We start from the raw sequence: 22,491 nt of genomic DNA, 5'->3' as shown, positions 1-22,491 counted from the left end.
GGGATCTATTATTCCTCCTGATTGGCAGGACCTCAGTTAAACTCAGTTTAACTGAAAGATGCCACCTTGGACATTGTGGCACTCCCTCTGTTCTGCACTGGAGCCTCAGACTAGAACAATGCGCTGAATTCTGACTGTACAACCTTCTGAGTCAGAAGTGAGAATTTAATCACTGAGTCAGAGCTAAATTCATGCAAGGTAGGTATAAATCCAAGTTTTTTCTAATCAAGTGGAAAAGTGACGAAAGTAGAAAACCTATTTAAACTCCATCTACTGTTTACACCTTCACACACACGTTTCAAAGTAAATTTACCAACACTCTCACTGATGAAGTGATTTTTGTACAACATTAAAGTACCCGTCTTACTCAATTGGAATTTAACTCCAGGATTGGTGAAGCAGAGTCCAAAACAGGCAGTAGCCAATTACCATCATAAGCTTCTAAAAGCGCAAAATGTGGAGTATCAGCAGATAATGACAACAATTCGATTTCCTTTTCTTTCACATACAATCGAAACATGACAGTATCTCCAGTCAGACTTTCAACCCAAAAGAAATCATTGCCTTTCAACAACTTGAATACGAGGCTGAAGGAATTTTGACAGGAAGCCAATTTCACTGACTGCTGTTTGTTTCTAGTGGTCGAAGGAAGCAACAACTGCCTCAAAGCTGCTGAGCAGCACTTTCATGACCCATCCCAGATTTGCTGTCTGGTTAAATGGGAGGGAGTTCAAGGAATTATTTATTGGAAGCAATGAAGTTCTCTTCACTCATAGAATCAAATAGTCATAGAGATCTACAACCCAGAGAAAGCCTCTTTGGCTTATAACATCTGCAGTGGTCAAAAACATCTACCTAACTAATCTAATCCCACTTTCTTACTCTTGGCCCATAGCCTTTATGCTATGACGACACAAGTGTACATTTAAATGCTGCTTCAATGTTACAGCCATTTCTGTCTCTCCCACCCTTACAGGCAGTGAGTTCCAGATTCCAACCATCCTTCACTGAATTTTTTTTCCTTACATTGTCTCTGCCCCTTCCCTTAAATCCATGTCGCCCAGCCATTGATCCCTTCATCAAGGTGAAATGTTTCTTCCTGTCTTTAATTATCTACATATCAATCAGGTCCCCTCTCAATCTCGTCTGCTGCAAGAAAAACAACCCCATTCTAGAGATAGAAGGAATGGCCGATGCTGGAGAATCTGAGATAACAAGGTGCAGAGCTGGATGAACACAGCAGGCCCAGCAGCATCAGAGCAGCAGGAAAGCTGATGTTTTGGGTCTGGACCCTTCTTCAGAAAATGAAAAATTTTCTGGGTTCAGGCCTGAAGTGCCAACTCAGGATCAAGAAGTAATCTTTTTATTGCTTTTTTGGCACATAATATTAGTTTGCATAAAAAGCAAGTTTATTCTCAAGAACCAATAAGGTATAATGTACATTTCAATCCTCATATATCTCTGACAAAATTCTCAATTACATTATTCTTAATTAAGGAATTTAACATTTAAGGAAGGATTAAAATTCTTTAGAAGCAGCTCACAATTAGTTGACTAGATGAGTAAAAACCGCAAGAAATGTGGATGCTGGAAATCAGAAACATAAACAAAAACTGCTGGAAAAGCTCAGCAGGCCTGGCAGGGTCTATGGAGAGAAATTAGAGTTAATTTTTCAGATCCAGTGTTTTTTTTTTCAGAACCCAAAGTTCTGTGGAAGGATGAACACAGCAGGCCAAGCAGCATCTTAGGAGCACAAAAGCTGACGTTTCAGGCCTAGACCCTTCATCAGAAAAGGGTGATGGGGAGAGGGTTCTGAAATAAATAGGGAGAGAGGAGGAGGTGGATCGAAGATGGATAGAGGAGAAGATAGATGGAGAGGAGACAGACAAGTTAAACGCGTGGGGATGGAGCCAGCAGAGGTGAGTATAGGTGGGGAGGTAGGGAGGGGATAGGTCAGTCTGCGAGGGACGGACAGGTCAAGGGGGCGGGGTGAGGTTAGTAGGTAGGAAATGGAGGTGCGGCTTGAGGTGAGAGGAGGGGATAGGTGAGAGGAAGAACAGGTTAGGGAGTTCTGTGGAAGGATCTCTAAACCAAAACATTAACTTTGATGCCTCACCACAGATGTTGCCAGACCTGTTGAGCTTTTCCAGCAATTTATTTTTGACTAGATTACTACCTAAAATAGGTAATTTTGTCCTTTCCAGAAAAAAAAAATTGACAGACTAGCCTTGTATCTGCTGGAATTTAAAAGACACATTTATGATCCTAAGGGGCGTTTATAAGGTGAGAGAGAAAAGGATGTCCCCTCTTGCAGGGTGGTCCAGACTTATGGTTTACTGGTTAAGATAATGTGCTGTTATTTAATACAGTGATAAGGATTTTTTTTCTCTCTCAGAAAGACTCCTGAGTCTTTGGAACTCTTTCTGAAAAAGCAGTGAAAGCAGAGTTCTTGAATATTGGCAAGCAAGGGGACTGAAAAGATTTTTGGGGTGTAGGTGAGCATACAGAGCAATCACATCAGCCATAATCTTATTGAATGGTGGAGCAGGTGTGAGGAACCAACTGTGTTACTTCCACTGCCATTTCAAATGTTCATATGTTTGTAAAGGAACAGGATGAGACCATTCAGCCCATCAAGCCTGCCCTGCAATTTATTATGATCAGGGTTGATTGAACTCTTCAATGTCTTTTACTCACCCTATTGTCATAACTTGTATAGCACTGATAATCTGAAATCTACAAATTCCTACCTCAGTCATACCCAAAGACTGGACCTCCACAATTACCTATGGTAGGGAATTCAAAGTATTTACAACACTGAGTAAAATAATTTTTGTGTATCTCAGATTAAAGTGGCATTCCCTTTATTTTTAAGTGATGACTCTTAGTTTTAGACTCCCAAGCCAGTGACAATCATCTTACCTGGACCTACCATACTTACTCTTCAGTATTTTGTTGGCATGTGAGAAATATACACGAATAGAATCTGACGCAGACAAACATGAGCTAATTGATTCAAAACCGAACAAAAAGATTTTGAGAATTGCTAGTTGATTAAAAAACCATAGTTTAAACAACTAATTGAACAGCTTCCACAGCTCGCTGGGCTATGTCATTTATTGGAACTTACTGTGCACAAATTTAGCTGCCATGTTTCCTGCCTTACAACATTGGCTTTGTTGGCTCATGTGTACTTGGCGTCTTCATGAAAGGTGGTACACAAGTACAAATACTTCCTTTGTTTTTTTTTAATTAAGGTGAATGATCAGAGCCAGTGTGCAACAGTGGAACAATCCATCCAGGGTGAATGATCTCTTTTGGCAGCAAAGTAAGCTAAAGAACATAAACAGAAATTGCTGGAAAAGCTCACCAGGTCTGGCAGCATCTGTGGAGACAAATTAGAGTTGATGTTGCGGGTTGAGCGACCCTTCCTCAGAACTGGCTCAGATTTACAGTATCTGGAGTTTTTTTTTTGGTTTTTACATTAAAGAACATCCTCAAATACATTTTCCAGGTATTATCAGGAACAGTCTGCATTTCTGTAGCTCCTACAGAGATAGCAAACTGAGCAGTGAGTAACATGTCTGCCTCTGAGTCACAAGCTTCAGATTCAAGTCACACCCTTAGGCTTGGCGGTCACAGAAGATACAATCATCAAGTGTGGCCAAGCAGTGGATTATCAACCTGTCAATCTTTCAAATACACCTGTCACAGACAGTAGCATTGAAGCAGAGTCCTTGCAAGCCAGAGTTACTACCAAATCACTGCAATAAAACTTATGGAGGTCCATGGTTTCCTATGTCTTCTTAAGGGACAGAACAAAAGAGGGAGCGAATGCACTTAAATGCCACAAGGTGCTTGATGGGAATCTAAGTGAAACCTTGTGTCAATTGTTTGTGGAGATACCAGGGCAGGAGCCCAAAATCTTGACCGAGGAAGCAAGTTTCAAAGTGCATCTTAAAGAAAGAGGGAACAATTGGGGGAAAAGTTTAAAGGACAGAACCCAAGAGGTAGTGCATAAACAACCCAATTCATAGCCACGTGGAAAATGAAGCGACCAAGCTACTACAGCGTATTTCGGTAAGTTTGAGCATGTGGCTTTTTTATGTCAACGATGTTTATCCCAGGAAAGTGAGGCAGCTGCTAATGTTGTGCTCCCTACCACACCTGCAATGGCACTATGGTCTGCTGTGGAGATTGGAACTGGTCAGGTTGAGTGCAGTGAAACTTGAGGGATCCAGGGATACAGACAACTCCCCTTCTTTTCATTTTACCTTTATATGTCATTAGCTGCTGCCCCACAGTTTGATGACCAGTGTATCACATTAACGCCTATGCGCACTTGGTTCCTGGTGACTGCTAATCACCTAGGGAGCCTCTTGTCAGGTTGTAATATTCCCTGTGATCTCTGAAACAGACGCGGGCCTCTGAAATGGGAACCGGCAGACTATAAATAATTAGGTCACACTAAATTAGCAGGTTATGAGGTGATATTAATTGAACCTGCCAGATCATATTATCCTAACTGAAAGGCAATGAGACTGGAAGGTGATCTTCACTTTCTTAGTGCCACTGAAAATGATTTTTCTGCAATAGAATAACTGACATTGTTCCTGAGAAAATGATGATAACAGTTTCCATATGAGATTTGAGCAAAGTGATTAACCTTACTAATATCCTTGCCCTAAACATATGTGCTATTAGGACTCATCATTACAAATTGGTCCCGCCATAATGGGTATCTCTATCAGACTCTTCAGGCTGAAGAAAAGGCCATACTGCCCATTAAACTCACTTCTTTTTGTTCTCCAAAGATCTGCCGACTTTCCATTGGGTTTGGTTGCTTCCTGGATCAGGCGTTAAAATAAGTGTTATGTTGCTAGGTTAAGTTGCATTGAGTTTGTTTAAGAGGGATTTCTGCCATGCGGTATAATGAATTTACTCACTCCTTTTTACCTATCTTGCCTCATTAATGATACACCCCATGCCAATGGTCTCCATCAAGCCCAATTCCAGTTGCATCTTATCCACTCTACCCAAACTGAACCAACTCAGCGTATATCCTGGAATTCTCCAGCTTCCCTTATGTCTGCACCATCTGTAAAAGCCCACAGTACATCCAGACAAATACTATCAGTCTGGGCTTCTGGCATTTGCCCCAGAGATGGCAGACAGGGGAAATTGTACAAGAAGATGAAGGCTGAACAGAGCAGGATGGTGCAGAGACAAGACTTACTGTTCCCCAGCAGCAACAGTAACAGCGTGACAGCCTGGTTTGAGGTTGCTATCCAGTTAAATGAGTCTCAGTCAGCTGGAAGAATGCACAGAAATATAAGCAGAAGTTCAGTCACCTTCTCCCCTCAAACAGTGCAAATACCAGCACCTTCTTTTCATACATCACACTCTCTCTACCTCTGTTACTGTATGCACCTCGCACCATTGCTGTGGGTCAAACATAGGCCAAACCAAGTAAGGACAACAACTCTCCTTCCTAATGGACATTAACAAGTCACAATGGTGGAAGAAAATGTTTAATTATGATGTTTTGTTCCAACAAGAATGGGACAAACATGAATGACAGCTATATATCTGTCCTTCACTACTTTACATTTGTAGGGTCATTGCATGACAATTACTAATAAGCTAAGAAGACTTTAGAAAAGCTAAAGTGATATTTTCTCTTTCAATGGGCAGGAGAATGGATATATGCTTCATCCTCCCTGATTTTCTAATATTCACTCACCCGCCTCTAAAAGTCTCTGTCACTACCTGATAACAATCAAAAAAGCAAATAATTTTAGATGCGGGGTGCAGATGTTTTCACTTGCTGGAAGAGCCAAACATAAGGATCATAACTAAAGATCTCTAACTGATAAATTAAATGGGGTGTTCATAGTCTTTACGCTTAAGAGTGTGGAATTCACAACCAAATGGAATGGCAAATGTCAGCTTGGATACATTTAAGAAGAAACTGCGTAAGCACACAAAGAAGAAAGGAATAGAAGGATAGATTAAATAGATGGAAGGAAGCTTTTGCAGAGGACGAATATCAGTGCTATTTACTTGTGCTGAATTGCCTATTCCAGTGCTCTTACAATTTGATATCTGGGTCCGGCCAAGGGAATTACTTATTTCCTAATTAGCAGTTGGAGTCTTGCCTCCATAATCCCACGTCCTTACAGAATTGTTCAATCATTGCACATCCATCAGAGGCCAGAAATCCCACTCCCAAGAACTGCTGGCCAGTCAGAGGCCAGGGGCTGTCGATCAGGGTCAGCAGCAATAAGAGCGGTGGCTGGTGCTGAGAGTCTCGGAGATGGTAGATAAGGGAAGGATGGGGGTGTGGGCAAGCAGTTTGGCCTCAGCGAAGCAGCCCTTGGCACCTGCTGTCGCCCTGTGTCATCCGTTTGTAGAAGACTGACAGGACTCCTCAGATCCAGAAACAGTCCAGGGCAGCATGTAGTAAGGTCTGGGCTACAGCCAGGCTTGAGCTGATAAGCAGCAAGTTACTTTCATACTAACACCTGAAGACGGAGCGAGGCTCAGAAAGCTTGTGTTTTCAAATGAACCTGTTGTCCTATAACCTGGTGCTGTGTGATTTCTGACCTTGTACTAAACTACGACAGACAATGACCAATTCCATGACATTCAATAACAGTGTCTTGCCACACCCCTTGCTGTTAGCAGCCTACAGGTTTACATTTACTAGAAACTTAACTGGACCAGCATTGTATAATGTCGCAAAAAACTGATCTTGGTGGCTATTTCCTTATCAAAGTTAAAAAGGCACTGATTATCACTCAGGGATGAATTATGTGCAAATAATACAAACAGGCTGAGGTCATTCAGTACCATGAACCTCCTCCACCTTTCGTTATGGTCATGGTTGATGTGATTATAACCACAAATCTGCATTTCTGCTTACCCAGGTTACCTTACACCTTTTTCAACAGGAATCTTTCTAGCTCTGCCTTCAAAATATTCAAGGTCTCTGTTTCTACTACAATTTCAGGAAGACTTTGATTCCTGGATTCTGCAATGGAGTTTGTACAAAAGATCCACTTGAACTGTTTTTTTAAGATTTTTTTGTCCATACTGATGGCATCGTTGGCAAGGTTAGTTTTTATTGTCAGCTGTGACTCGGACTTATATGAGCACAAAAATCATGGTGGATCATTCAGTTCAACACTGAATGATCCTGATCAATGTGCATCCCTCAAACACCTTTGCAAAACAAATTACCTGTTGAATAACACGTTGTTATTTGTGGGAGCTTACTATGCACCAAATGGCAACTGTGCTTCTAACATTGTGACAATCAATGCAGGTCAAAAGCATTCTTGAACTGTAAAACACTTTGGCAAATCCACTGATTCAGAAAAGGACTCATAAATACGCAGATCTTCTTTCCTTCTTTCCCATCCTGAATTGTCTTTGAGCAGGTGGTAGTGAGCTGCTTTCTTAAGCCGCAATAGGCCATGTGGTGTAAATCCTCTTACAGCATCAGTCGATGAAGAGGTCCTGAAATTTTGATGCACCTCAAAGTCAGGAGTCTATGTGACCTGGAAGGGAATGGGGAAGGATTCGGCATTCCTAAGTGTTTGCTGCCCTTGTGATCCAGCATGGAAGAGGGTGTCGAAATAGCCTTGGGTATCTACCCAAGACTGGCTCGGGTCGTGTCATTGGGCAACTCTCCTAATGTCAGTGAGGAAGACTTTGCAGAGCTGACAGAGATGGATTTACCTATAGACTGACATTGCTGTTTTCTGCCAAGTGCTGTTTAAGAGGAAACATTGCACACTAACAACAGTTGAAGTATCATTTTAATGAGAAATAAAGCTATTGATCAAAGCGCAGGAAATCGATATTGATTTTTTGTTCTCCCTCAGTAATATATAGAGATTGCAGAAATCAGCACTCCACGTTCATGAGTTGAATAGATCTCCATGACAAACTCAGGATCTAATTGCATTTGGTTGCTGATAAGTCAATCAGCTTTAGAGGGATCATCTAAATCCAAGCAGCAGGGCATATTAATACTGTGGAGAACATTGTCAGATATCAACTTGTTTACAGTTTAAAAAGCCATCCAGTTATTTTATTTACACATTGAGTGCCAGAAGCCTGTTTTGGTAACTTAAAACCAATTGAACAGATTAATCTGTGTAATTATACCACACACCACCACCGCCACCCCCCCCCCAACCAACTCTTCAATCCGATTTGAGGTTCAGTGTCTGTAAGAGATGTACAGAAAAATAGGATTACTGATGGTGTTCATAACATGACAAAGTTCTTAGATCAAGAAGTAAGGCTACAAAGGAGCATTATTCTGCAGATGCAACACTCCCTATCTTAGAGAGAGAAAGCACCTTGTTTTCTTTGTTAGGGAGCCTTGACGTGTCCCAGAGTATCAGACACACCTGAAGTTGAAAACTGAGGAAATTAGATTAATTGGGAAGTGCGGTGTGGGTTTTAAGAGTCTGCCAACAGTAAGATGTAGTGCCTGTGCCCAGGAAGATGTGAATTAGGCACTGGGGTAGGTCATTTGGACCCTTTAAGCCTGCACTGCCACTTACTATGTTTATGGCTGATCTCATCACTCCACATTTTAGCCTAGCCCCCACAACCTTTCACCCCTCGCCTTTCAAGAACAAACTGTAGACTGAGAGGACAGAGAAGATGCAGTTGATAAAGATAAGCTATTTCCACTTGTTGGAGATTCTAGAACAAGGGGGCATGCACTGAATATTGGGACAAGACCATTCAGTAGAGATATTAGGAAGCACATTTACTAACTAAGGGTGGTAGAGGTTTGTAAGTCTCTTCCACAAATGACAGTTGATGCCAAGTCAGTTGTTCATTTAAAATCTGAGTTGAATAATGTTTGAAGCGACAAAATGAAGGGATATGAGCCAAAGGCATGTATATGGAATTGGGCCATGATCTCACTGAATGGTGGAACAGGCTCAGGAGACTGGATAGGCGTGTCCTATATTCCAATGGAGGTGAGGGAATTTCACCTTCCAGCAGTGGTGTTGCAATATTTCTTCCTGCACCTAGATTTTATGATGGAAGGTGGTCAGATAAATTGAAAGCCTAACACTGTAGAAAAAAAGCAAATAGCCATACCCGGAGCTGAAAGGGCATTGTACATATCCAAGTCTGTAACAACAAGCTGTATTTACAGAGCAACTTCACAGTGGTGTACCTAAAGTTGCATCAGAGGAACAATGTCCCAAGAAGATTGACGCTGCACTGCACATTGGGATATCAGGAGAGATGCCCAAATGGCTAGAAGAATGGCTTTGAAGAAATTCATAAGAGTGGGCAGAGTGGAAGAGAAGCTGACAGAGGCTATTCTTCAGGCAACTGAAGGTATGGCCGTTGATAATAAACTCTCAGAGATGTGATGTGCTAGTGGCCGGAATGGGTGGAGTTGTGCTGTTGGAGGATCGTCGGGCTGGAGCAGCTTACAGGGGGATGAAACGTTTAGCCGAAAAGTGATTTTTTTTTTCCGCTGTTATTTATCCATGAGATGTGGGCAAAGCAGTCTGGGCCAGTATTTCTTGCCCATCAGTAATAGCTCTGCAGTAGGTGATAGGAAGCTACCTTTTGAAAGGCTGTGGTCTATTAAGACAAGAATGATAGTGTAGTTAGGAACCAACAAAATTCAGCAAGCAGAGGGGATGGTGAATTGTGAATGGGCCTAAAGTGAGCTTGGCAGGGACACAGTGGATGAGCAGGAGGTTGCATGGGGTAGAACAGAAAATGTTGTGCTGTGTGTCCCAGGATTATTTTGGGTCTTATAAGCTTATCAGATGGGAAAGGGGGAAGGTTAAGAAAAGGATCAATAAATAGTTGTGGTCAAGTTTCACCTTGATGCCTTTGGTGAGTGACCAAAACTTGTCGCTCTTATCAATGTGGGAAACCAGGAATTGGTGATGGCGTCTCAAAGCTCTTCTATAAAGCCATATCTAAAGTACGCCAATTAAAGGAGGTGTATTAAAGGAGTTCCACAGGTAGTAGTCACAGGAGAAAGGGTTTTGGTGGGGGCTAGAGGAGCATGTTTTCAGTGTGAGCTCCAGCAATTCCTTTAAAGGCTATTGGAAGGGATTTGCTTGAGTAATGCACCCAGTAGAGCAGCATTTTAAATTGAAATAAAGAACGGAACTAAAACCATACAGAGGGTTCAGAAGAGATTTACCAGGATGTTGCTGAGTATGGAAGGTTTGAGTTATAAGGGAAGGCTGGATAGGCTGGGACTTCTTTCACTGGAGCATGGGAGATTGAAAGGCACCTTTATAGAAAGTTACAAGATAATGATGGGCATTGATACAGTTAATAGTAGTTGTCATTTCCCTAGGATGGAGGATTTCATGATGAGGGGACACATTTTTAAGGTGAGGGGAGAGAGATTTAAAAAAACAGATATCAGGGACAAACTTTTTTATAAAGAAGGTGATCTGTGTGTGGAATTAACTTCCTGAGGAAGTCGTAGATGTTGGTACAATTACAATGTTTAAAAGACATTTGTATTTGTGCCAAGGAAAGGTTCCAAAGGGTATGGGTCAGGAGCAGGCAGGTGGGATTAGTTTTGTTTGGGATTATATTCGGTATGGATTGGTTGGACAGAAGGGTTTGTTTCTACATAACAGCCACATCGCCTCAGGCCACCAAATTCTTTACAGTATATCCTAACTTGCACCATGTCCCATTCTCCAATCACTCAACCGCTTCAAGCACAGCCCCTGTTCTTCTAATGAAGGAGACACAGCAGCCAATTTGCATGCAGACATTCCCACACAGAATAATGTTTAAAATAGCAAGAGCATCTTCCTTCATGTGTGGCGAATTGATGGATGAATATTATCTGGGAGAATGAGGAGAGGTCATCCTACTCCTCTTGTAAACAGTATCAACAATAGTTTTTACTCACCTTGAATGCAGACATGGTTTCTATTTAATGTTTTCCAGGATAGCTCCTCTGGCAATGCTGCACTCCCTCAGCACTGGCACTCAGAGCACATGTTTAAATGGGGTGCTTTGGAACGAGACTTGAATGAGCAATATTCTGACTTCGAGGCAGAAGGATGGCTGAGTGGTCCAAAGCAGAAATTGGAAACCGTCAATTAGCATAGGAGCTTGATTTGTTCTTGTGGATTTGGTTTCCAATTTTTTCCAACATCATGGCAGGCTGGACTCTGTTGGTCCAAGGTCCAAAGTAATTTTTGACTCAGAACTGATTCATTCCCAGAGAAAATACGAAGACATGTGGTCATTTCTTTTCCCTTGGTCCCAAGTCATTAATCTTATCTATTGGAGTAATTGGAGCGTTAATGGAAGGTCACATAATTGTGAATGCTTGTATGCTATTTAAAGCAAGACAGGCATTTATGTAATATATCTTAACACCACAGGATATCTGGATGAGCTTCACAGACACTTTAGAAATATAGTCACTGCTGTACTGTAGTGAATGTGACTATAAATTCATGCACGCCATCATCTAACAAACATCAATGTGACTTTGTTTTTGTGACTTCAGTTAAGAGATAATATTGGTCAGGGAACCAAGGATGACTCCACTGCTGATTTCTTTTTATTCATTAATGGGATGAGGACATCACTGGCTGGGCAGCATATATTCCCCTTCCCTAATTGCCCAGAGGGCAGTTCAGAGTCAACTACTTTGCTGTGGATCTGGAGTGACATGAAGGCCAGACCAGGTAGGGATGGAAATATCATTCCTAAAGGACATTAGTGAAACAGATGGGTTTTTACAACAATCAATTCATGGTCATCATTAGATAATTAATTCCAGACATTTAGTGAATAAAAAATTCCAACATCTGCAGCAGCAGGTTTGGAACCCAGGTCCCTGGAACATTACCAGAGCCAACAGCCCAGCAAAAATACCATGAGACCATCATCTCCCCTTTTCAAGTACCTTGTGATTTCTTTTTCAGCCTAGCAGAGCATTTGGGGTCTTCGCTTCTGGGAACTTGAGTTATTCTCCTCGGAGAGAGGATGGAAGATGAGGTGTTGCAGAGGTGTTCAAAGTCCCGTGTAGGCTGGATAGAGTCAACATGGAAAAACTGTTCGCATTATCAGAACAGTTTAGAACCAGTGGATACAAGATTCAAGACAAATGACTAGATAACCAAAGATGACATGAGAAAAAAAAACTTTTAAGCAGCTTATAATGAAGATGTGGAGTTGCATTCCTTACATATGTGCTGGAGGCAGATTCAGTCGTGATTTTTAAATAATAAATACCTGTTCAGAAAAAATTAGCAAAAGCACATGGAAAGAGAAGGCAGTGTGGTGAGTTAAGATGCTTTTGCAAAGACCTGTAATAGAAACAGTGGGCTGAATGGCTTCCTCTGCTGTAACCACCTGTAATTCTATTGTTGTAACCTCCTGCTTTCCATGTGATTTTAGTGTAACACTTTTCATCTTAGTAATTAAAGTTTTATTGTAGAAAATTGGATTGATGCAATTCAAGCATTTTGAAGCCTACTTTACTTAAAACTTTGGGGTCATGTCATTTCACAAAGTTATTTAGCTAGAAAGTTAGAATCAGCAGATGCTGTGGTGAAGCTTAATTAGCTTAAATGCACAGGGAGAACTTGGAAAGACTGTAAAAGACCTTTACATTATCAAGTCAAACAATAAATTGTCAATGAGGGCTATCAATACTGAAAGGTGAGGATAAGGACAACCAAGAGCAAGCTGCATTATTATAGAGATGCGTGGAACTTTGAAAGGTCGCTTGGAGAATTGGGTTGGAACTTGAAGGTGGAAGAGTTGAACACCAGTTTTGTAGGGCATGAGATATCCTCAGAAACCACTGATAGTTTGGTGAAGCAAAACAAGAGGTGATGGAAAATCCACAAGCAGCAGTGACTTCCGCAACTGGAAATTATTAGTGTTCAGAGAATGCCCAAGGACAGAATCAGCATGGTGATGATTTCTGTCAAGAAAAGAGCTGAAATTATGCCTGATGCTGGAGTGCAGCTGAGGAAACTGGAGGAAGGCAGTCGCAGGGGAAATTATTGAATTAGCTGGAATCAATGGGAGTTGGAGTATTCAGTTATGAGCCAGTTTGTGAAGGAGGCCTGAAGCTAGATCCTCCAAAGTGAAAATATATGTTATATTTATTTACATGGCATAAATATCACTGGATGGCCCAATATTTATTGTCCAAGTCTAATTTCCCTGGACAAGTTTTTAGTGAGCTGCCTCCTTGAAGAATTACACCCTGTGGTGTAGGGACACACACAAACTGTTAGTGAAGGAGTTCTCGAATTTGGACCCAGTAACACCGAAGGAACGGCAAAACATTTCCAAACTGCTATGGTGTGTAGCTTGTAGAGAGCTTGCAAGTGGTGGTGCTCTCATCTCTCTGTTGTGCTTGTCTTTCTAAGTGGTAGAGGTCACGTGTTTGAAAGGTGCTTTATAAAAAGCCCTGGCAAGTTATTAGAGTGTATCTCTCAGATAGTACACACAGATGCCACTGCACATCAGTGATGGAAAGAGTTGTTGGTGAAAGTGTGAGGTTGAATGCCAATCAAGAAGGCTGCTTTGTCCCAGATGGTTTTGAGCTCCTTGAGTACTGTGGGAGCTGCTCTCATCCAGGCAAGTGGAGAGTATTCCATTTGATTCCCGACTTGCGCCCTGGAGGTCATAGACAGGCTTTGACGAGTTAGAAGTTGAATTATTCACCACAGAATTTAGAGCCTCTGACCTGCTTATACGGTTCGTCTAGTTCAGTTTCTGCTCATATACAATCTGAGGGGTTTTACTGGGGGTGTGGTGCGGAAAATAGCAAAAATAATACCATTGAATGTCGGAGGTGATGGTTGGATTCTCTCTTGTTGGAGATAGTCAGTGTCTTGCACTTATGAAGTATGAATGTTATTTACCATTTATTGGCTCGATAAAATTGTCCAGATCTTGGACGTGGACTACTTCAGTATTGGAAGTGTTGCTAATAATACTGAGCATTGTACAATCATCGGTGAACATCTCCACTTCTGACCTTATGACGGAGGGAAGGTCAATCAACTAAGCAGCTGAAGATGGTTGAGCCGAGGACAGTACCCTGGGGTCATCAATCATAGAATCTTCACAGTATAGAAAGAGGCCCATTTGGCCAACTAAGTTTTCAGCCCCATGAAGGAGCATCCCACCTTGTCGCAAATCCCTAACCATCCCTTTATTTAACAAGCCTGCACATTGCTGGATACCCATGGACCAAATATAACCTGTACATCTTTGAACTATGGGAGGAAACCACAGGGCACACAGATGAAACCCATGCAAATATGGGGAGAACAAGCAAACTCCACACATAGTCACCCAAGGTTAGAAACAAACCTGGGCCCTGGTGCTGTGAGGCAGTGGTATTAATCGCTGAGCCACCAGCCACTCCATTGCCTTGGATCTGAGATGACCGACCTCCAACAAACACTGCAATCTTTCTATGTGCTAATTATAACTTCAGAAAGTGGAGGGCTTTCCTTAAATTCCATTGACTTCAGCTTTGAGTGGGCTTCTTGATGCTAAATGCTGTCACATGCTTTTTTGATCTTAAAGATGGTCACCCTCCCCACTTCCTGTTGAGTTTGTCTCTTTTAGTCCATGTTTATACCAAGTCTGTACTGAGATCAGGACTTGGATGGACATGATGAAATCCGAACTCAACAGGCAAACAACTTGTAAGTGCCACTTAATAGGATTAAATAAACTTTAAGAGAGGAGAAGGCCTTATAAACCTATAGCTGTGACAGATATCGTGTTCATGACATCACCTCTTCGTGTCATGACCTCTTAGCCTAGACCCCTGATTGGTCACAGAGGCCATCTTGGCAAGCTACTGCTTACCTCCAATTGGCCTTCTTCCCACTAGACAGCCTCTTCTGTGAGATCCTGTGCTTGATTTCATGATCTGAGATTGTGGGAATGTGTGGACACTTCAGTGCCTGTTCTGCCTTCCTCACACCTGTAAGGAAATGCAAAATCTGACCTGGTCTCCTGGGAGATTTGTGTAGCCACAGCACAACATCCATCTTTTCATATTCTAATCGTCTGGATGTAAAGACTGAGGTAAAGTCACCATAATCCTATAGGCCTACTCTCTCCCTAGAAAGAGATGACTGATGATGAGTTTAACCTGACAGTTACTGTACTTCTGATAAGGGGTGAGGGGCGAGGTGGAAGAGCTAGGACCTTAATGGAGGCATTAGCCTATGTGAGAATTGAGCCTGCACTGTTGGCGTTACTCTGCTGGCAAACTAGCCATCTCGCCGTCCATTTGATGACTCCCAGAGCAATTCAATTGAACAATCCATCAGCCTTTTGCATGGTTCTCCTTGACTGCTATATTTTAGTGATCCATGGACGTGGACACTGTGATATCCTTGCACCACCTCCATCCCTGTTATAGGAAGGTATAATTAAGCTAGACAGGGTTCAGAAAAGATTTATCAGGATGTTGCCAAGTATGGAGGGCTTGCATTATGATGAGAGGCCGGGACTTTTCTCACTGGGACTAGGGGGCTGGGGCAATCTTAGAGAAGTTTATAAAATTGTGAGGATTATAGATCTGGAGTTTGCACAATCTCTCCGTCTCTGCATGGGTTTACTCCGGGTTTTCTCCCACAGTCCAAAGATATGCAGGATAAGTAGATTGACCATGTGTTCAGGGATATGTAGATCAGGTGGGTGAGGGGGGGTTGGGTCTGGGTAGGATGCTCTGAGAGTTGGTTGGGCTTGTTGGGCCAAAGGGCCTGTTTCCACACTGTAGAGATTCTTTGAATAAGAAATGTTTGGAGGGATTAGGGGCCAAACCCAGGATAGTGGGGTTAGTTTAGTCTGTGATTCTGGTTGGATAGAAGAGTCTGTTTCTGTGCTGTATGGCTCTGTAACATGGAACTTTTCTCTGGCCTGCTGTTAGCTTCACATTGGAAAGAAACACTTTAATTTTGCACGCTCTACGATATTTTGCCTAGCTCCTTGCCTTCAGTGTTTCCATAGTAGGGTGCTCACTTCACCAGAAGGAATGGATCAATATGTTTCTTCATTACAGAATCCACAGGCAAACCAGCTTTTATCAAATTTCGCTGAGATACTAATCAGTCGGTCTGAGCTCTCCACAGTTGGATTCAAGAAAACTTCATTCTTCATCCCAGTTAAGTGGCTGACTCACTCCTCAAGGTGTATAACATTTGATGTGAAGTCTGATTGGCTTGTTATTTGTCATCTGCCCTAATTAAATCAGGTCAAACTATTGCTACAGAATTGCTCTTCACAGCCATTTTGATGAGCAGCTATTATATTTAACAAGGATGGGAAAAAAGATATTAAAAAAGTGAGAAAATGTCAAAAAGAACACTTACAAGATTCACAGTCATTCCAGCTCACAGATTGCCACAAGAATTTCATTAAGCAACCATTCCTACTCTGAACTACCCCTATGCCGTCAACGTCTCGTTGAAAGCCCAAATTTTTTTTTTTGTTGAGTCATTTATACTTCATCTATGCCCATTTCCCAAGCCATGACAAGCCTCGCCTTATCCTTAGATAGGCTTTGCCCACTTTCACTCATTTCTCTCAAAAAGTGATGCCAAGTAGCTACAGGGACTCCTCACCCTCATTCAGGTATGTGGTATATTAGTAGGGCAGTGTTCATACACCTATACAAGGCATAAGCAAGACTGCATCCTGAGTACTGCAGTGACTGGAGTGAGGTAAGCTGGATAGACCTCATAAATTATGAGGTCCCTGATTGGGGCTGTTAGTCCGTTCCAATCAGGGAGTCCTGGCTGACAGATATAATCAGATGTGTCGGAGGTTGTACTCACTCTCAAAATGTACCACCCCGATTCCCTTACTGCTTAAAAATCTGAGTACCTCAGCCTTGAATATACTTAGTGACCCATCTCTACAGCCCTCTGCTGTAACCAAATTCCACTGTCCACACCAGCGAAGAAATTCCTCCCCATATCTGAATGAAATGGGTGATCCTTTACTCTGAGATGATGCCCTCTGGTCCTAGACACTTCTACAATGAGACATAATCTTTAATAAAAACCAAAAGAAATGTGGATGCTGTAAATCAGGAACAAAAACAAAAGTTGCTGGAGAAGCTTAGCAGGTCTGACAGCACCTGTGAAGGTAAAAACAGAGTTAACGTTTTGGGTCCAATGACCCTTCCTCAGAACTGATGGTGGCTGGGAAAACATCAGTTTATATGCAGAAAAAAGGAGAGGGGGAATGGGGTAAGGAGTAAACAATTTTTTTTTACCCATATTGGCAGGCTTAATAACAAAGTCAAAGTTAGATCTGAGTGCACGGAGTGCTGTCAGTTCGGAGGGAAATAGGTTGGATTTGGTGAGCAGGGCGGTCAGAGAAATTGAGGCGGCTAATATCACATTGACAGTTCTCAATGAACATATCGAGTGCAGGTAAAAGGCTGGAGGGAGGGGTCCAGGTGGAAGAAGATTTTTTGAACTGGACTAATGGGTTTGTGGGCTAGGAAGAGGACTTCAGGACATGAGCATGGAAGCGAAGATGGCCGAAGAAGAGACTGATCGTTTACTCCTAACCCCATTCCCTCCTCCCCATTTTTCTGCATAAGAACTGACGTTTTCCTCAGTTCTGAGGAACGGTGACCAGACCCGAAATGTTAACTCTGTTTTTGCCTTCACAGTGCTGTCAGACCTGCTGAGCTCTTTCCAGCAACTTCTGTTCTTGTTTGTGAAGTAATCTCTCCACATTTATCCTTTTGAATCCCTAAGAATCTTGTTGTTTCAAAAGAATTTAGATGTTCAGTCATTATCTATAATTAGAGCCATGCTACACAGTTTTTTTTCGATACCTGTATATACCAGGGATGTAGGAATCCGGCGGGAAATTGGAGTTGAGTTCTGAGCTTTGCCATGATGTCATTGTTTGGCATAGCAGGCATGATGGGACTGCAGTGCCTCCTCCTGATCCTACTCCATGTTCCTAATGCCAATGACGTAGTCTCGTTTTGTTTCGAGCTTTGGCCTGGGTCATAGAAATGTCAGCTGGAGCATAAACAGCAGTGGTTAAAAATCTTTTTCAGAAAATACCAAAGTAATTTGTGGGAAGCTAATAACCAAATCACAGAATATCAGAATAGTGTATAATTATAGCAGTGTGTCACATAGCAGGAGATATTTTACACCACAAACATGGGAATAAAAGGTAGCACAGTTAACAATACTTTTTCAACAAAACATAGGTTCCAAGTACCAGGTTTATAAGCAGACAAAATAAATGGAGGCATTTCTAGTATAAAGTGACAACATATAAATGAAATGTCACTCCATTGAGAGTCTCTGTTGGTACAGCCCATGGTCAGAGGTGGCACAAAATGGCTGCCTGTGGATTTTCAGTTGTCATAAGTATGACAGGCAAGATTTCCAGTTTCTGCAACAACTTATTTAGTTCAGCATTATATTTAGATCGTAAGTTAGCACAGTGGTAGCTTTGAGAACAAGATAAACCAAAGGTAACAAATAGATTAAGCATCTTACAGATTAATTTGTAGGAAGTTCTCTACGAACTCACTGCAGCAAATATGTATCAGGATCAGTCTGATAAGGGATGTTTGGGAAAAGCTAACCCAAAGTTTGTAGTTTAGCAAGAATTAAAAGCAAAGTATAATCCCACAATAATGGAGGCTTTTGAGTAATTGAGTATTGAGAGATTAAGAAATTACACCGAAAGTTGAGAGATTTGGTTGAATTTCTTTAAAACAAAGGGCTGAAGATAGTGGAGAGGAACCCCATCCTGTTAGCAAGGGGGACTGAATGACCAATTGGCAAGCAGATGACCTCTAATGGGCACCAGAAAATCCAAGAAAATCGCAGCTTCCCAATTCCTAAACAAGTGAACTCAGCTACTGATGGAGATAATGGGAACTGCAGATGCTGGAGAATCCGAGATAACGAAGTGTGAAGCTGGATGAACACAGCAGGCCAAGCAGCATCTCAGAAGCACAAAAGCTGACATTTCGGGCCTAGACCCTTCATCAGAGATTTGCTCTGAGAGATCTCTGATGATGGGTCTAGGCCCAAAACATCAGCCTTTGTGGTCCTGAAATGCTGCTTGGCCTGCTGTGTTCATCCAGCTTCGCACTTTGTTATCTTAGCTACTGATGGAAACAGCTGAAATAAATTCTGACATCCAAGGATCAAGGCGGGTAAGGACTGAGCTATCATGTCAAACCTTAGGAATTCAGGTAAGATTCTTGAGCTGTGAAAGTGAAGTGCTTGGAGATAATTCTCAAGTTGAAACCCAACCAGCATTTTCTAAAGGCACATCATAACATCTTTTCTTTTGTACTCAATATCTCTACTTATAAAGCCCAGGGTTCTATCAGACGTTTTCACCATTTTCGGAGGGGACTCAGGAGATGTCTCCTTCATTTGCCTATCATGACTTCAGTTCTCCCTGCTTCTAATGCTTTGTCACTTTATCAGAATTAATTCATTTAACTCGATAAATTTCTTGAACATTTTTGGTAACCGACCCAATAATTTATCACCCTTGTGAAAATGTTGTGCACCCTTGAAACCACTTCCTAAAAACAATCTAATATCTAATATCCCTTTGCATGGCTCAGTGTCAAATATTTTCAGATGACACTCTCCTCTCCTGCAAAACCCCTTGGGATTTATTTGTTATGATATTAAAGGCACTACATGAATGCAAATTCCTGTTGATTTACTTTCCTTATTCCCTCAATTGTACAGTATTTTTCCAGCAATGAAAGGTTTTTTCTTTCCCAATTATCTTTGTCAATTCCTTTCCATCACCTTCATATAGGTGACCACAAAATGTCCTCTTTTTCCAAGCACTTGAATTGAACTTTTTCATGGTGGCACAGTAGTTAGCACTATTGCTTCACAGTGCCAGGGATTCAGGCTCAATTCTATCCTCAGGTGACTGTCTGTGTGGAGTTTGCAAGTGCTCCCTGTATCTACGTAGGTATCTAGTACATGGCATGGTTTCTTCCCACAGTTCATAGAAGTATGGGTTAGGTGGATTGGTCATACTAAATTGCCCAGAGATTAAAAGGTTGGGGAGGTTGACCAAGGTAATTATGGGGATGGGTATGGGTGGGATGCTTTTTGGAGTGTCAGTGCAGGGTCAATGGGCCAAATGGCTTGCTTCCACTCTGGAGGGTTTCTAATTTCTTTTTCAGAAATGTAATTCCTGTTCAGCCCTGGCCCTGCTTACTGATAACATAATAATTCATGGACAGTTTTTGTTACAGCTTGGATTATGTATCACCTATGTCCTTCAGGGAAGGGACCTGCCATCCATACCTGATCTGGCCTACATATGGCTCCAGAACCATAGCAACGTGGTTGACTCTTAATTGCCCTCTGGGCAATTAGGGATGGGGCTTAAATGCTGCCTGGCCAGCGATGCCTCCATCCCGTGAATGAATAAAGTATCTATCTCTCTCTAACTGCTCTAATTACACAAAAGGGATTCATTTCTTGTGGTGACCGTCTTGGTCATTGCTTTGATCAAGAAAAAGGCTGACTTCCTCTGCAAAAATTTGCAGTGAAATGATGAAACTGTATCTGACTTACTCCAATAGATTTCAATTCCATAAACGTGAATGAGAAGGATTAATCCACTTTTAGGACTGATTGAGAAAGAGTGTAGGGAATAGTTGGTCTCTGAATTCACAAACAGTAGCCAGCCTAAAAAAAGTCGCACATATTAATAACATAATAATATTTAATGAGTCAGCATTATAAACAGTACTATAACACTAGAAAATGGTGTTAAGAAATACACATGGCCTGCCAACCAAGGAATCAACATCAAAGCAGGAGAATGATTAACATTCATAAAGATCTTTAATGCAACTTTTTCCTCTAGGCTGATCACTTTTTGACTCTATTCCTCACACCCTTTCTTATTCACTGCTAAAACAGTGGATCAATCCTTCCCATTCACTTTTATGGAATTAAATTTAGTGCAGAAAATCAGACCTGGTTCCCATCATTTTAGTTTAAATTTTTGATGAGAAAATCAGCCATTTCTCAACCAAAGCAATGACCAAGTTGATTACCACAAGAAGTGAATTCTCCTGTATAATTAAAATTGTTGTTAAGAGTTAGATGCATAATACAAACTCCAACACAAACTCTCCATAAGTTTTCCAAGGTTATGACAACATCAGTAAGAGGGAACAGGGCTGAACAATGAAGATAGTTTGAGGAATCAGGAATTCAAATTCTGAGAAATGTTGAAGGAAGTCGACTCAATTTCTTGGAAAAAAAGAAGGCACTTTGGGATCACTTATATGTAGGTGATGGAATGGGAATTAACAAAAACAATTGAGAGATATTTTCATTGCTGACAAAATACGAACAATTATTAAAATTGAGGGAATAAGGAAGGTAAATTGACAATAACTTGCATTCATAAGTGTCCTTAATTCTATACCAAAACAATCCCAAGGGGTCTGTCAACAGACAATATTAGACACTGAGCCATGCAATGAGATATTAGACAGGTGACCAAAGCTTTAGTCAAACAGATTGTTTTTAAAGGGCGGTTTAAGGGATGCATGTCATTATCACATGGATGATGGTGCATTGGATCAGTTACTAAGAATGTCCAAGAGATTTATCAAGACAATTAAATTAATTTTGGCTGTTGTTTGACTACCTCTTTCAGACAGTATTCCAGGGCTTTTTTTACACCTCAGTTTAATCACTTGAACAATAGGTGACAACTTTGAACAATGTACTTAGTACTGCACAGATCTTCCAATTTAGATGTTATGTTTACATCTCTGGAGCACAGCTTGAACAATTAAACTTCAGCCTCAGATATAGAAATATAGAAACATAGGAGCAAGAGTAGGCCATTCAGTCCTTTGAACCTGCTCCATCATTCATGATGATTGTGCCTGATCATCAACTCCATACCCTGTGTCTGCTTTTCTCCCTCTACCTTTTGATCTCTTTAGCCCCAAGTATGATATCCCACTTCTTCTTGGGATACCATGAAGTTCCATTCTTATCCTCTTTTTTCTAATGTGATGATCTCATTCTTGCCTCTGTCACTTCTAACTTGACCATTCTAATATATTCTTGGCTGGTCTCACTTCCTGTACCACCCCTCCTCCCCCCATAAGTTGAATTCATCAAAGACACCATTTTCAGTATCATAGTTCAGTAAGTCTCATGCACCTGCGTGCTCACTGAACTACAATGACTTCTTCTTTAGTCAAGGCTCAAATATACATTTTTCATCTTTCTTTTCAAAACCCCCAGGTCCTCTGTTATGTTCTGTAACATTCTCCCGTTCTACATCTTTCAGTGGCTCCTCCAGCCCCAGTTATACAGTCATAGAGTCACAGAGCTGTTCAGCATGGAAATAGACCCTTCAGTCCAGCTGTCCATGCCAATCAGATATCCTCATCTA

At 41.5% G+C, this 22,491-nt stretch overlaps 1 protein-coding gene across 2 annotated transcripts in view; it reads left to right on the top strand.

The window, feature by feature from the left end:
* LOC125457009 (neural cell adhesion molecule 2-like) overlaps positions 1-22,491 on the top strand; it is a 1,449,549-nt gene that overhangs the window by 334,684 nt on the left and 1,092,374 nt on the right. The gene's annotated exons all lie outside the window — the stretch shown is intronic.

This window comes from Stegostoma tigrinum, chromosome 12, assembly GCF_030684315.1.
Source record: "Stegostoma tigrinum isolate sSteTig4 chromosome 12, sSteTig4.hap1, whole genome shotgun sequence".
Classification (NCBI taxonomy): Eukaryota; Metazoa; Chordata; class Chondrichthyes; order Orectolobiformes; family Stegostomatidae; genus Stegostoma; species Stegostoma tigrinum.
This window is presented reverse-complemented; position numbering and strand designations above follow the sequence as displayed.